Raw genomic sequence first — 14,228 nt, forward strand, 5'->3', positions numbered from 1 at the left:
GTACTGGCACAAAAACAAATATGGAACAAGATAGAAATCCAAGAAATTAACTGACACACCTAACATCACTTAACCTACAACACAGGAGATAAGAATATACAATGGAGAAAAGACAGTCTCTTCAATGAGTGGTGCTGGGAAAAATGGACAGCCACATGTAAAAGAATGAAATTAGAACATTCTCTAACACCATACACAAAAACAAACTCAAAATGGATTAAAGACCTAATTGTAAAACTGGATACAATAATACTCCTAGAGGAAAACATAGGTAGAACACTCTGACATAAGTCACAGCAATATCTTTTTGGATCCATCTCCTAGAGTAATGGAAGTAAAAACAGAAATAAACAAATGGGACTTAATTAAACTTAAAAGCTTTCCCAAAGCAAAAGAAACCATAAACAAGACAAAAAGACTACCTACAGAATGGGAGAAAATATTTTCAAATGATGCGGCCAACAAGGGATTAATCTCCAAAATATATAAATAGCTAGTACAACTCAATATCAAAAAAACAAACAACCCAATCAAGAAATAGAGGATATAAATAGACATTTCTCCAAAGAAGACATACAGATGGCCAACAGGCACATGAAAAGATATTCAACACTGATAATTATTAGAGAAATGCAAATCAAAACTACAATGAGATATCACCTCACACTGGTCAGGGTGGACATCATCAAAAATTCTACAAATAATAAATGCTGGAGAAGGTGTGGAAAAAAACGAACCCTCCTATGCTGTTGGTGTGAATGTAAATTGGTACACCCACTATGGAGAACAGTATGGAGGGTCCTTAAAAAATAGAAACAGACATACCATATGATCCAGAAATCCCACTTCTGGGCATGTATCTGGAGAAAAACATAATTTAAAAAAGTACTTGCACCCCAATATTCATTGCAGCACTATTTATAATAGCCAAGACACGGAAGTAACCTAGGTGTCCATCAACAGACGAATGGATAGAGAAGATGTGTGTTATATATATATATATATACACACACATATATATATATATATACAATGGAATATTACTCAGCTGTAAAAAAGAATGAAATAATGTCATTTGCAGCAACATGAATGGATCTAGAGATAATCATACTAAGTGAAGTAAGCCAGACAGAGAAAGACAAACATCATATGATATTGCTTATATGTAGAATCTAAAAAAATGATACAAACGAACTTATTTACAAAACAGAAATAGATTCACAGACATAGAAAACAAACTTATGATTACCAAAGAGGAAAGGGGGAAAAGGGATAAATTAGGAGTTTGGGATTAAAATATATATACTACTATATATAAAATAGATAACCAACAAGGTCCTACTGTATAACAGAGGGAATTATACTCAATATCATTTTATAAACTATAATGGAAGAAAATGTAAAATAAGAATATATATATTTATATATATATATACCTGAATCACTTTGTTGTACACCTAATGTGACACAACATGTAAATCAACTATGTTTCAATAAAAATTTATATATATAAATATATATGTGGTATATATATATATATGTGGTATATATATATATACATATATATATACATATATATACATGTATATATATACATATATATATACATATATATATATATATATATATATATATATATATATATATATATATATATATATATGGTGGTTCAGAGAATTGTTTAGGGGCTGCATGATGAACTCTGGGTAGGCCTCCAGGAAGAAAAACAGAATTGTGCTGTATAAGAGGTCTATGAGGACACTACCACTACTAAATTTTTTGCATGTCTACCTTTTTTGGACCAGGAAATCAACATAACGGCTATCACTGCCTTTTTTTGCATGTGTGTCAGTTCTCTTTCAAGAAAGTCCCCTTGCATTCATTGATGACTGTAAAACCAATTGTCTTCACTACCTTCTTAACTGAAACAAACATGGTGTATGAACCCTCACATTTCTTATGAGTCAACACCTCACAATGATGAGTTTGGTGGATTCTGGGTCATATGCCTGTGCCCTAGCTGTACAGGGTGCTGGAAAAGAGATTTTCAGTCTTTAAAGAAAGTTGTTACTTAGCAGTACAAAAAAAACCCAAACATAAGAAATATGTTTAAAGGGGCCTGAGGCTGACTCTTACAAGTGCCCCTCACATATGTTCACAGCTGTACCTTATTAAAATTAATCTCATGGATTAATGAATGATAAAGGAAGAGAGACAAATGCGTATTAGTTTAGAGAGTGTTGTAGTAGTCTCCCCAAAAAGCAACATGATCCTAAATATATATATATATATATATATATATACTTTGTGGTACGTGGGCTTCTCACTGTTGTGGCCTCTCCTGTTGCGGAGTACAGACTCTGGACGCGCAGGCTCAGCGGCCATGGCTCACGGGCCTAGCCACTCCGAGGCATGTGGGATCTTCCCGGACCGGGGCACGAACCCGTGTCCCTTGCATCAGCAGGTGGACGCTCAACCACTGCGCCACCAGGGAAGCCCAATCCTAAAGATATTGCCTGAGAGAAAAAAATAGAGGATGCTAAATAAAGGCATTCAGAAGGTTTAATTAACAAGGACTTGGACACTTACTGGACTATAGTTGGAACCAGGAAGAATGCAGTGTTTGTATCCCTAAACGTTTGACTGTGTGTCTATAAAAGATGATAGTACAATGAAAGTTAATTGATAATTAAGGAGGAGGAGCTAATTTGGAAAAAGAGATATTGATTTCAGTTTTAGATTTGTTGCATTGGAGATAAAGTAGCACATGGAAATTATAAAATAAGTAAATTCAAGAAGATTGTGGAATATTTAAAGAAAAAAATCATTATTTTGATTAAAAGAGTTTCTAAAATAAGATCTAGTTTAAGGAGGCCAAAGAAACAGTTTTAGTTTTAGCTGAGTAAACAAAGGTCTTTAACTATTTGATTGTAGAGACTCATTACAATGTTATGTTGACACACTGTTCTCTAACTCCACTGTGGCAAAACCACAGGAAATCAGTTCATTGGAAAAAGTATGAGGGCTGTTAGGCATTGGGGTAGACTACCCAGGTAGACCATGGGATATCCTCTGAAGATCTCTGAATGTGAGATAGAACTTCTACCTGTCTGGTTTTATTTGGAAGCCATAAAATTTGAAGCCAGAGGATGAGAGACAATGGTCTAAATGAGCTTCTAAAATCATCTACTGCATTGTAGTTATACAATTCTTTTAAAAGATTGCCCAATTTCATGAAATTGCATGTGTAGATTAAGAAAGCCATTTCCTTTCTAATGCATAAGATCTCATGATTGCTTAGAAAACTCTACTTCAAACCACAAACTACTTCTTAATGAAAAATGATCAAAGTACTCTCCAAGGGTAAGAGAGAAAATTCTAAGTTTCCTGTTAGTTTACATGTAATTCTTGTCAAATATAATTGGTTTCTCAATCATAATGAGCCTGATACAACAACAAAGGAAACTACTCTTTCATTGACTGTTAGAGAATTGACCCCTTAAGTTCAATATCATCCTCAACTTAAATTCACCAGTGATCTGTGTAACTACGTAAGATAGTTATTGTAGTCATTATCTTTGGTTAATCAAGAATAGAGAAACAAAGAAGAAAAAATATATTCTTTAAAACAGCTGTTGTCTAGTAATTTGGTAATGTTTATATCACCAATTCTAGGGAACACAGAGATGTAAATAGTTAATAGTTGATTTAAAGTTCTGTCACTGCAAAAACTATGGCAATGATATATTGCATTAAAAGTAAAAACTGACTAGATGCTTTGTGCTTCTGAAAAGAAAATAAGTAATTATGTATACGAAGGCTTCTAAGAAGAAATTCCCCCAAGAGTTATATGGGTTTAAAGAAGAGCGAGCTAACAGACAACTCTGCTCACAAACCTAAACTGAATAAATAAGCTCAGGAAAAGACCCATAGGAATAGAAAGCTTAATTTGTGGAGGTAATGTGTCTGTAACTCCTAAATTGGTCAGGTTAGCTTAACTGAAATGGTGAAAGCTTGCTGCTTGTTTTAACAGACTCCAAGTGTTAACAAAACGGGATTTTCTGAGTATAATCTTTGAGGGGGCTTGTAAATTCTTTGGAAGTTAATAATTAATTGGGCTTTACTCTCCGTGAAATCAGTATCCACAGTCAAAAATGGATCTGGGGACAAAAAGATTAGAATAAGAAAGGGTTGCTTTCCATGAAGGAACAAACTATTTTTAAAATAATGCATTAAATCCACACAGTGACTTAACACTGGTTTTTGCAAAATACCTGAGTGTTTGACAAAATATTACTAATTTGCCACGTTTTCCAAACCAGGAGCCCCTGGGAGTAATACACGTGCTCAGGACGGCATCATGCCTTCTGCCGATCTCTACGAATCCATTTCATTGATATCAACAGTAATATAGTCATTCTCTTTGTTGAGACCACTGTCAAATATTGATTGAGCACAAACTGGATGCAGGGTATGCTGCCAGGAAGGTGCACAGCTGCAATTTCACTAAGATGCACAGGAGCAATCACCTCCCTAACAAGACTACTGCTGCTTTTTGAAACATAGTGACTACACTGTAGTACAGTACAGCAGCAGGAATGATTATACTGCTTTTCACAAGAATTGCATGTCATAAGATTTTTGCACCCAGGCATATGGCACTCAGCCCCTGGGGGAGAATCTCATGCAAAGACTGAGATTTTACTTTGGCTGAGAGTTCCTAATATTTGGATCAGTCTGGTTATGGTTCTGATTTGTGCACAGCTGTTTTCATTACCCACTGGATGTCAGCCACACTGGGAATCTGTTTTTAATTAGTCTGATAATTTGGTCTCTGTGGTAGATGGAATGATGCCACACATTACCCACTTCTCCCCCCGACCCTGCCCACACCTCAGAGATATCCAAATCCTAATCACTGGAACCCTTGAATATGTTACCTTACATGGCAAAAAGGGATTTTGCAAATTTGAAAAAAATAAGGAGTTTGAGAAGGGGAGATTATCCCGGATTATTGGGGGAAGGGGAATGTATTAGTTTACATCATCCTTACCAGAGGGTAAAAGGGTGGCAAGAGGGTAAAAGTCATCAGAAGGAGATAGGGATATGGAAATAGAGATTGAAGTGATAGCTTTGAGATGAAGGAAGGGGCCATGACCCCAAAATGTGGAGAGTTTCTAGAATCTGGGAAAGACAAAGAAATGAGTCTTCCCCTAGGACCTCCAGAAGGAACACAATACTGTGGACCCATTTAAACCTCTGCTCTCCAGAAAAATAAGAGAATAAATTTACATTGCTCTAAGCCACTAAATTTGTGTTAATTTGTTACAACAGCAAGAGGAAATTAATATAGCCTTTAACAGCAGATAAAGGAGTCTTGTTTTTTTAAATTGAGATTTTGGGGATTAAAATTTATGTATAATGAAATTACAGATATTGTGAAAATTTGAGGACTTTTGACAATTTTATACTCATATAATCACCATGCAAATAAAGATATTGATTATTTCCATTCCCCCAGAAGGTTATATGTTGTCTGTTCTGATCACAAACTCACATGCCCACAACCCCACCTCCCAAGCAGCTACCATCTGTACTGCCTGATATCTACCAGCTTAGATTAAGTATGACTGTCTCTGGATTTTAGATACATGGAAAAATACAAATATACTCACTTATGTCTAATTTTTCATTCAACATAAAGTTTTGAGATTCTGGTACTCATTTATTTTTAACATATTTATTGGAGTATAATTGCTTTACAATGTTGTATTAGTTTCTGCTGTATAACAAAGTGAATCACCTATACGTATACATATATCCCCATATCCCCTCCCTCTTGCGTCTCTCTCCCACCCTCCTTTTCCCATCCCTCTAGGGGGTCACAAAGCACCGATCTGATCTCCCTGTGCTATGCAGCTGCTTACCACTATCTATTTCACGTTTCATAGGGTATATATGTCAATGCCACTCTCTCACTTCACCCCAGCTTACACTTCCGCCTCCCTGGGTCCTCAAATCCATTCTCTACATCTGTGTCTTTATTCCTGTCCTGCCCCTAGGTTTCTCAGAACCATTTTAATTTTTTTTAGATTCCATACATATGTGTTAGCATACAGTATTTGTCTTTCTCTTTCTGACTTACTTCACTCTGTATGACAGACTCTAGGTACATCCACCTCACTACAAACAACTCAATTTTGTCTCTTTTTATGGCTGAGTAATATTCCATTGTATATGTGTGCCACATCTTCTTTAATCATTCACCTATGGATGGACACTTAGGTTGCTTCCATGTCCTGGCGGTTGTAAATAATGCTGCAATGAACATTGTGGTACATGACTCTTTTTGAATTATGGTTTTCTCAGGGTATATGCCCAGTAGAGGGATTGCTGGGTCATATGGTAGTTTTATTTTTAGTTTTTAAGGAACCTCCATACTGTTCTCCATAGTAGCTGTATCAAGTTACATTCCCACCAACAGTGCAAGAGTGTTCCCTTTTCTCCACACTCTCTCTCCAGCACTTATTGTTTCTAGATTTTTTATGATGGTCATTCTGACTGGTGTGAGGTGATACCTCATTGTAGTTTTGATTTGCATTTCTCTAATGATTAATGATGTTGAGCATTCTTTCATGTGTTTGTTGGCAATCTGTATATCTTCTTTGGAGAAATGTCTATTTAGGTCTTCTGCCCATTTTTGGATTGGATTGTTTGTTTTTTTGACATTAAGCTGCATGAGCTGCTTGTATATTTTTGAGATTAACCCTTTGTCAGTTGCTTCATTTGCAAATATTTTCTCCCATCCTGAGGGTTGTCGTTTCATCTTGTTTATGGTTTCCTTTGCTCTGCAAAGGCTTTTAAGTTTCATTAGGTCCCATTTGTTCATTTTTGTTTTTATTTGCAGGACTCTAGGAGGTGGGTCAAAAAAGATCTTGCTGTGATATATGTCATAGAGTGTTCTGCCTATGTTTTTCTCTAAGAGTTTTATAGTTTCTGGTCTTATATTTAGGTCTTTAATCCATTTTGAGTTTATTTTTTGTCTTTGCACTTATTTTAATTGGAGTCTTCTAAATGTTCTCAATCTGCAGGTTGATCTCTTTCATCAGCTTTGAAAATTCTCTACCAGTGTCTTGCCTCTGTCCCATTCCCTCCTCCTTTTCTAGGATTTCAATTACACTCTGTCAGAACATCGTATTGTGCTATGTGTCTAAGAATATGTGTTCACTTTGTACATTTAATTATTTCCTTTCTCTGATATGGTTTGAAATTTCTATTGACTTACACCAAGTTTACTCATCCTTTCTTCTGCTGTATACAATCTTCTGTTAAGCAATTGAATAAATTGCTCATTTCTGATATTACTTATTTCACATATAGAAATTCTTAGTCTTCTCTCTTTAATTTCCTATGTGTTTTCATATATCATTGTCTTTTAATGTCTGTCATTTATCTTGAGGACTTTTATGTCTCTGGCATACCATTTTGTTGCTAATCCTGTTTGCGTGCCACCATGAGCTCACATTTTCCAAATCAATTGGAGAAATAGGTAAAGAAAAAAACGTGTATGCCTTTTTGAAGGAGAATGAACCCTGGATCAAGGAACGTCACATGTGTACCTGTGAGATCACTTGTGTGTTTCTGACAAGCCTATATCCAGAACTGCTGCAACCATTAATAAAATTTTGCAGAGACATGAAAAACTGTTCTGTACATGCTTTAGTCATGACTAAAGTTGTAAAACTGAAGTGTCCAGCTTTCTGTTTTTGTAAGTCTCTGTGTGTGAACATAACGTCACTTCCCCTCTCTGTAAAGGAAGTTAGAGTGTAACAAACCTGCCTATAACTAGAGCCTTCTTTCTCTCAATTTTTGAACATGAGTTTGCCATATAGATCTGTCATTTCTGCAAATGACAGGCATGTCTATTGAAACAGATCTATCAGCAAAGGGTAGAAATACAGGACACAATTCTAGTGACTTACATTGAATGTCAATGAACAAATATTAGTAGCTAGTGATAGAAATACCCTTTTACTGTGGCAGATCCTAGTAGTGACCTACTAAATGTTCATTATCTTCTTTTATTTGTTAACAGTACTGCAATTTTGTAATGAGTAGCAACATGTCCAAGTTACAGGTCATATTTTTTAAGAATCCCTTATAGCTAAGGAGAGCTACCTGATATAAATAAAACTCATGGGCCCAAAGTATATCTCTGGACCTTTAAAAAGGTATACCTTTTGGATTCTTCTGCTCTGCACCTTTTTCTTTTCCAAATTTTGGCATTACCCTTCTACCATGTTGTTTCTTCCATTAGTTAGCAAAAGGAAAAGATCTTTGTTATGGTTGGAATAGCCATCTTGAGATCATAGCTGAAGGGCTAATCACAGCAATCTCAGCCTTTATATCCTTGAGGTGGTTAATATAGGACATCCTTAATTCCCATTTTCTCATTTAAGAAGAAAAATAAACTCTTTGTTACTAACAGTTGAACACTAGTGTTAACTAATATATTCGCCTAGAGTTACTTATAATCTTACAAACATATTAGAACCAAAGTCACAGAAAAAAGACTAATAATAAGTGAAATAACTCATGCTGAGTTTAAATTGAGTGGAGTTGATATTAATTATTACAGAGATTAATAGAGTTCTAGTCATGGAGGAAAAACTAATACAGAAATAAAATTGGAGCTAAGCATTGAACTTTAAATATATATATATAAGTGGGGAGAAAATAATGATGACATTCAGTACCAGAAAACAACGTAAGCAAGAGTATGAAAAAGCCACTATGTTTTTATAACACTTCACTGTAATATTTCCTGTTCAATATTTATTTTTCCTTAGTACTCGAGGACAGGCAATATGTTATATTCATCTTTGCTTCCTGAGTTCTAGTAATGTGCCTGAAAAGTAGATTATAATAAATTTTTGTTGAATGAATGATGAATATATATATTTAAAGCAGAGGTAGAAGAGAAAATGGAGAAGGAACTTGGTAAATAATTTTGGAGATTTCCAACTTTAGATGGTTTTCATCTAAAGGTAAGAATATTTTTTGAGCTGGAACTTGAAAAACCTGCAGTTGTATTTTGAGAAAGTAAATCACCACTGGTTTAATAATACATCAAATTGAAGAAAATTGATCCCCAGTTACAAAATATATGTAGTATACCAAGGATATTAATGAAATAAAGGATAACGATTTAGGATAATGAAATAATGAATATAAACAAGGAGGCACATGGAGAATTAATAATGAATGATCAGCAAGACAATAAGTTCAGATATGGAGAGAAAGAAAAGATGTTTCTCAATATTAAAATTAGGAAAACTAGGTGAATAATAGCATCCTCTCCATAAGTGCATAAGTTTGGCTCAAGCTGAAAGATATTTGACTTTGTATTTACTGAGTTTGAGGGGTTGGAGACAGGGATATTTAAATAGAAGTCATTAGCAGCTGTTGAGATGTGAAAGTGAAGCTTTGAGAGAGGTAGACTTGAGACATAGTTCTGAGCTGAAGATGTTTAAGCTACTAATGAATTATCAGAAAAGAACTGATCAAAAACAGAGCTTTAGGGGCTGGTCCTACAACAGGTAAAGTATGATCTCTCTAATGGGATGTTAGTAACAGAGAGGCCATTGAGAGTGACCAAGAAGGAACAAATTTAAGACTAAAAGGGGCATCACAATGAAGAGTTTCAAGTGGAAAAAGGTGATCAACATAACAAATGCCTTAGCAAGATCAAAGAAAATTAGGAGTTGTTCAAAGAACCCTGGATTTAATACTACAAGAGAATTTTGTATCACTGAAGAAAGAAATTTCAGTAATGGTATGGGAGAAGAAGTCAGACTCTTCATTGTGTTAAAGAGTGACTGGTACAAGAGGAAATGGAAGCAGGGCATATAGGTTACTCTTTGATGATTGGGATGGTGAAAAAAGAAAATAATATGAAATGGTACCTTGAAGGCATGTTCCCATAAAGAACTGTGAAGGGTTGAAAATTTGCAAGCTAAAAAGTTACCCTGTCACAGTTTCATAAATGCTGGAATAAGACACAGACTCCTGGGTCAGAGAAAAACTACTTTATTACTCACAGCAATAGCTTTATTTGCAGAGTACCATCTTTTGCATGAGTTCCAAAGCCCCACTTCTCACAGCCAGTTGAGAAATGTTTGCACATACAATGGGTTTAATTATAGAGGAAGAACCCTGAGCTTAGGGAACCCATTTATAATGGGTCATAAACTTGTTTGACCTTTGTCATGAAAGGAGACATTATTATTATACTGCGCAGTAAAGACATTTCTCTTTGTTCTAGAGGGAGACACTATCTCTTTACCACAGCTATTTCCTATACAGACATCCTTGAAAAGATAGTCCAAAATAAAGTCAATCAATGCCTGGCTTGCAAGACATGCAGAAAAGTGAGAGATGCATGGAGGATTGTCTCCCTATAATTAGATGGAAAGTAAAACTTTAACATGTGAAAAACTTTAGAATATTTGTAGCAGAAAGACAAAATCTCTAGTGAAAACCATTTATTAATAAAGGAGAAATGAAATATGTGAGGAAATGAATCAGGGTATGGTCAAACAGATAGTCAACTAGTATTGCCAGAAATGGGTAGATTTGGAGACATTTTACTTTGAATAGGAAAGAGATTTTGCAGAGCCATGTCAATATTTATAGAAAATTAGGAGCTGAAGCAATTTTATGTGAGTGAGGAGATGTGGAAGAAGATAAAGGTTTCAATGAGCATATATCACATCCAAAGTTATTTGATGATCTATGAAACAAAAATTAGATTAGTGGTCATCATGTGAACTCAAGAGCAAGAAATCCTATTTATATTGTTGTTGAATTTAAGCATAAGGATGTGTGTTACTTTGAGTCTTTCAGATAGGTTTGTGCGTAAACATACATTTCATCAGTAGTTTCAGTACAACTTGGAACTGAGATCTATCTGACTCAATGCATTCAGCTACTGAACCACAAAGAATAAAAGAAAGATATTTGAACATTAATCACATAATTTAACCTCAGGGAGGTCACAAAATTTTACTGCTAACATCTTTATATTTTGCCAGTCATTTATCTTTAGGTTTATTTACAGGAATAAAGGCAGAATTGGTTTAAGTCAAGCTGCCCCATCCTGGGCATTTGCCCAGTAGTTAGATAACTGTGTGTTCTCTCAGATGGAGGCATCTTTACTTCATATATTACCTACTTTGCTTTATTTACAAATTCAAGCAGAGGGGGATCATTTGGAAACAACTTAATCATGGTACTTACCAAGCAGCTAAGTTAAACTTCTGAACTAATTGTTGTCACATTCAATTATGAAGTGAACTTTAACAATTGTGTTCTCCTCACCAGGGTGTTAGTAAGAGATCATTAATGTCTCATTTTCATTTGTCCTTGGCACTTTAACCAGTCAGTGTATCCACAGACCATGGGGTAGGAAACCTATAAAAGCCTTAAAAATCTCCTGCAGACAACAGCTCTTACATCTATTATTTTCCATGTAGGTTCTGTGTATTCTCAGATGCTGCAGCCTGTCTCCCTGCCCTAAGCTGTCCTATTATAGTCTCAGGACAACAGATTCTGACACCAATACTTCCTTTCAACCACACCTCCTCCATTCCCACACTTTCTCTCATTGCTCTGCAATTCAAGATCACTCTGCCTTTTCACTGAAAATTTCCCAGGATAACTTCCCTACTGCTTTTCACTGCACCCCCAGTTTTTTTCCGTGCCCTACATAAGTTTAGATACACATCCTGAAACCTTTAAGTTTCTGAAATCCTAGGGTAAGTGATCACACATGTCTTGCATATTTATGATTTAATATTGTAGCACAGTTTCAAAAGCTTTACATTTATTCAATAATTATTTGAAGGCTCTGTTGCTCTTGCTGCAATGTCTCAAAAATACATTTGTCTTTACAGCACATTTCTCATAGTCCATAAATTCCAAACTTCACATATTTCATTGTTTGGTCCTATGTGTATTTCTGTATTTCTATGAAGATAGCTCTGTCTCTGTCTCTGTCTCTCTCTCTCCTTTGCTGATGGTTTACCATTGAGCTGCCACCATCTGTATCGTCTACTTTGAAGATTCCACACTCTCTTGTCTACTGTTCTTCAATCCCTTCCTATGTGTTGTATTCCTGGCTAAATTTATTCAGGATAAGAATAACTACTAATTTTTCCCCTGAAATATGCACTGAAATTGGAAGAAAAAGCCTAGCTTCCAGGCAAACAAAAACCTCTGAAATGGCACAAGCACTCTTTCTTTGTGTGACTCATTTGTTTTCAAGCTTTTTTTTACATTCTACAGCAACCAGACCCAACTTGACTTCAAAGATACTGGACAATCTCTCTGTGGATTAGTAAACATATGCCTTGATCCAGGAGTGATACTATAAAAAGAAATTTAGCAACCAATCTGGCACAGGTACTAGCTAATCCAGAAAACCTGCAACTAAAGCCTAGAGCAGAGTCCTGCGGGCTACCTGCTGTGACAACCACTAATTCTTCAGTTGCAGTTTTGTTTGAAACAGGGAACAGAAGGAGCTGTTGTCAGAAGAGGGACTGGCTGCTGCCAGGAGTGGTTAATTTAAAACCTGATCAGGGCTTCCCTGGTGGCGCAGTGGTTGAGAGTCCGCCTGCAGATGCAGGGGACATGGGTTCGTGCCCCGGTCCGGGAAGATCCCACATGCCGCGGAGCGGCTGGGCCCGTGAGCCATGGCCGCTGAGCCTGCGCGTCCGGAGCCTGTGCTCCGCAACGGGAGAGGCCACAACAGTGAGAGGCCCGCGTACCGCAAAAAAAAAAACAAAAACAAAAAAACAAAACAAACCTGATCAGAGGTCTTTCACTATAGTAACTACTAAGGCCAGACCAATGAGTTCTGGCTAAGTATTAGCCTTGCCTTTAACCGGTTGCTGCTTTTTTCCTCCCGTAAAAAATTTCAAATAACACTTTCAGTATTGTCTAAACTGCCCCAATGGGAAAATTCACTCGGACCTCATGTTAATATTTAAATATGGGAGTCATACCCCTGACCCTCTAAATCAGAATCTCCAGGGGAGGGGTCTAGCCAGTTGAATCTTCCATACTCATAGAAGGTGACACTTCTCATTAGAGAATTTCAGGCAACAGTGGCTCCCTCTATGTGATTCTCACCACAACTGGATAACCTGGGCAGTGCAAACCTTATGAGGGCTATTTGTGGAAAAGAAAGGGAAACGCATGAAGGTTTCATAACTTGCTCAATATTAGGAAACAGGACTTCTTTTTCTCATTTCAATAGTCTCAGGATAATTGGATTGGATTATTTTCCTGCACTAAGAAGTTTTAAAAAATGGTGGCATCTCTCTTCAAATTTTATCTTTCTATGCTTGTTTTTTCTCCATGTCAATTTTTAGAAGATTACTTATTCATAAATCACTTAGTATTACTTGCTTCTTAGAATAAAACACAAAATGTTAGCCTCATTCACAAAATATTAGGAGCACAATATTTTTAACATAGAATGTTGTCCTAACAAAAGTTTCTTTTATCAGTGAAAACTAACACAAAATAGAGGGAATTTAATTCCCCTAAAGTGTGTGGTAATTTAAAAGTAAAATGGACACAACACTGGAAAATAATAGCTGTTCAACCATCTCTCTTGGCATCACCTGTTTCTGCTACATAAGACTGTTTTATTCTGGTCTGCCTTTTGGAAATAATTATGGAGAATTTTTTAGCTCCTTTGTAAATAATTTGTTTTTTGCTCCTCTGAGGTTAAAATATATGGTTTTCTACCATTAGAAGGCCAGTCTGTATTAAATATATATAAAGGATAATAGACAACATTAACTAACAAAGAATGAATGATTAAAAATGGGCAAAATACGCAATCTGAAGGTAGTGGTATGTCACTCATTGAAAAATATGAAGGTGGTGACATGTCACTCATTTGTAAGCCATCTGCCTGGAGAATTCAATCCAAATGGCTTTGCCAATAAAAAAAAAAAAAATGCCAGGCCCATCAATATTCAACTGGAAGACAGGCATTACATTAGACTGAGGTGAATTTCAGATGGAAAGTGTGCTTGTTTTAGTATTGACTAGAATTTCTATGTAGAACTGGGTATGTCAATGTGACTGCCAAGCTTATGTTCCTGGAAATTGGAAATCCAGCATCAGATAGATCACTTTGTCTCAGTAAGGGGATT

The sequence above is a fragment of the Stenella coeruleoalba genome (genome assembly GCF_951394435.1).
Source record: "Stenella coeruleoalba genome assembly, chromosome: 5".
Taxonomy (NCBI): Eukaryota; Metazoa; Chordata; class Mammalia; order Artiodactyla; family Delphinidae; genus Stenella; species Stenella coeruleoalba.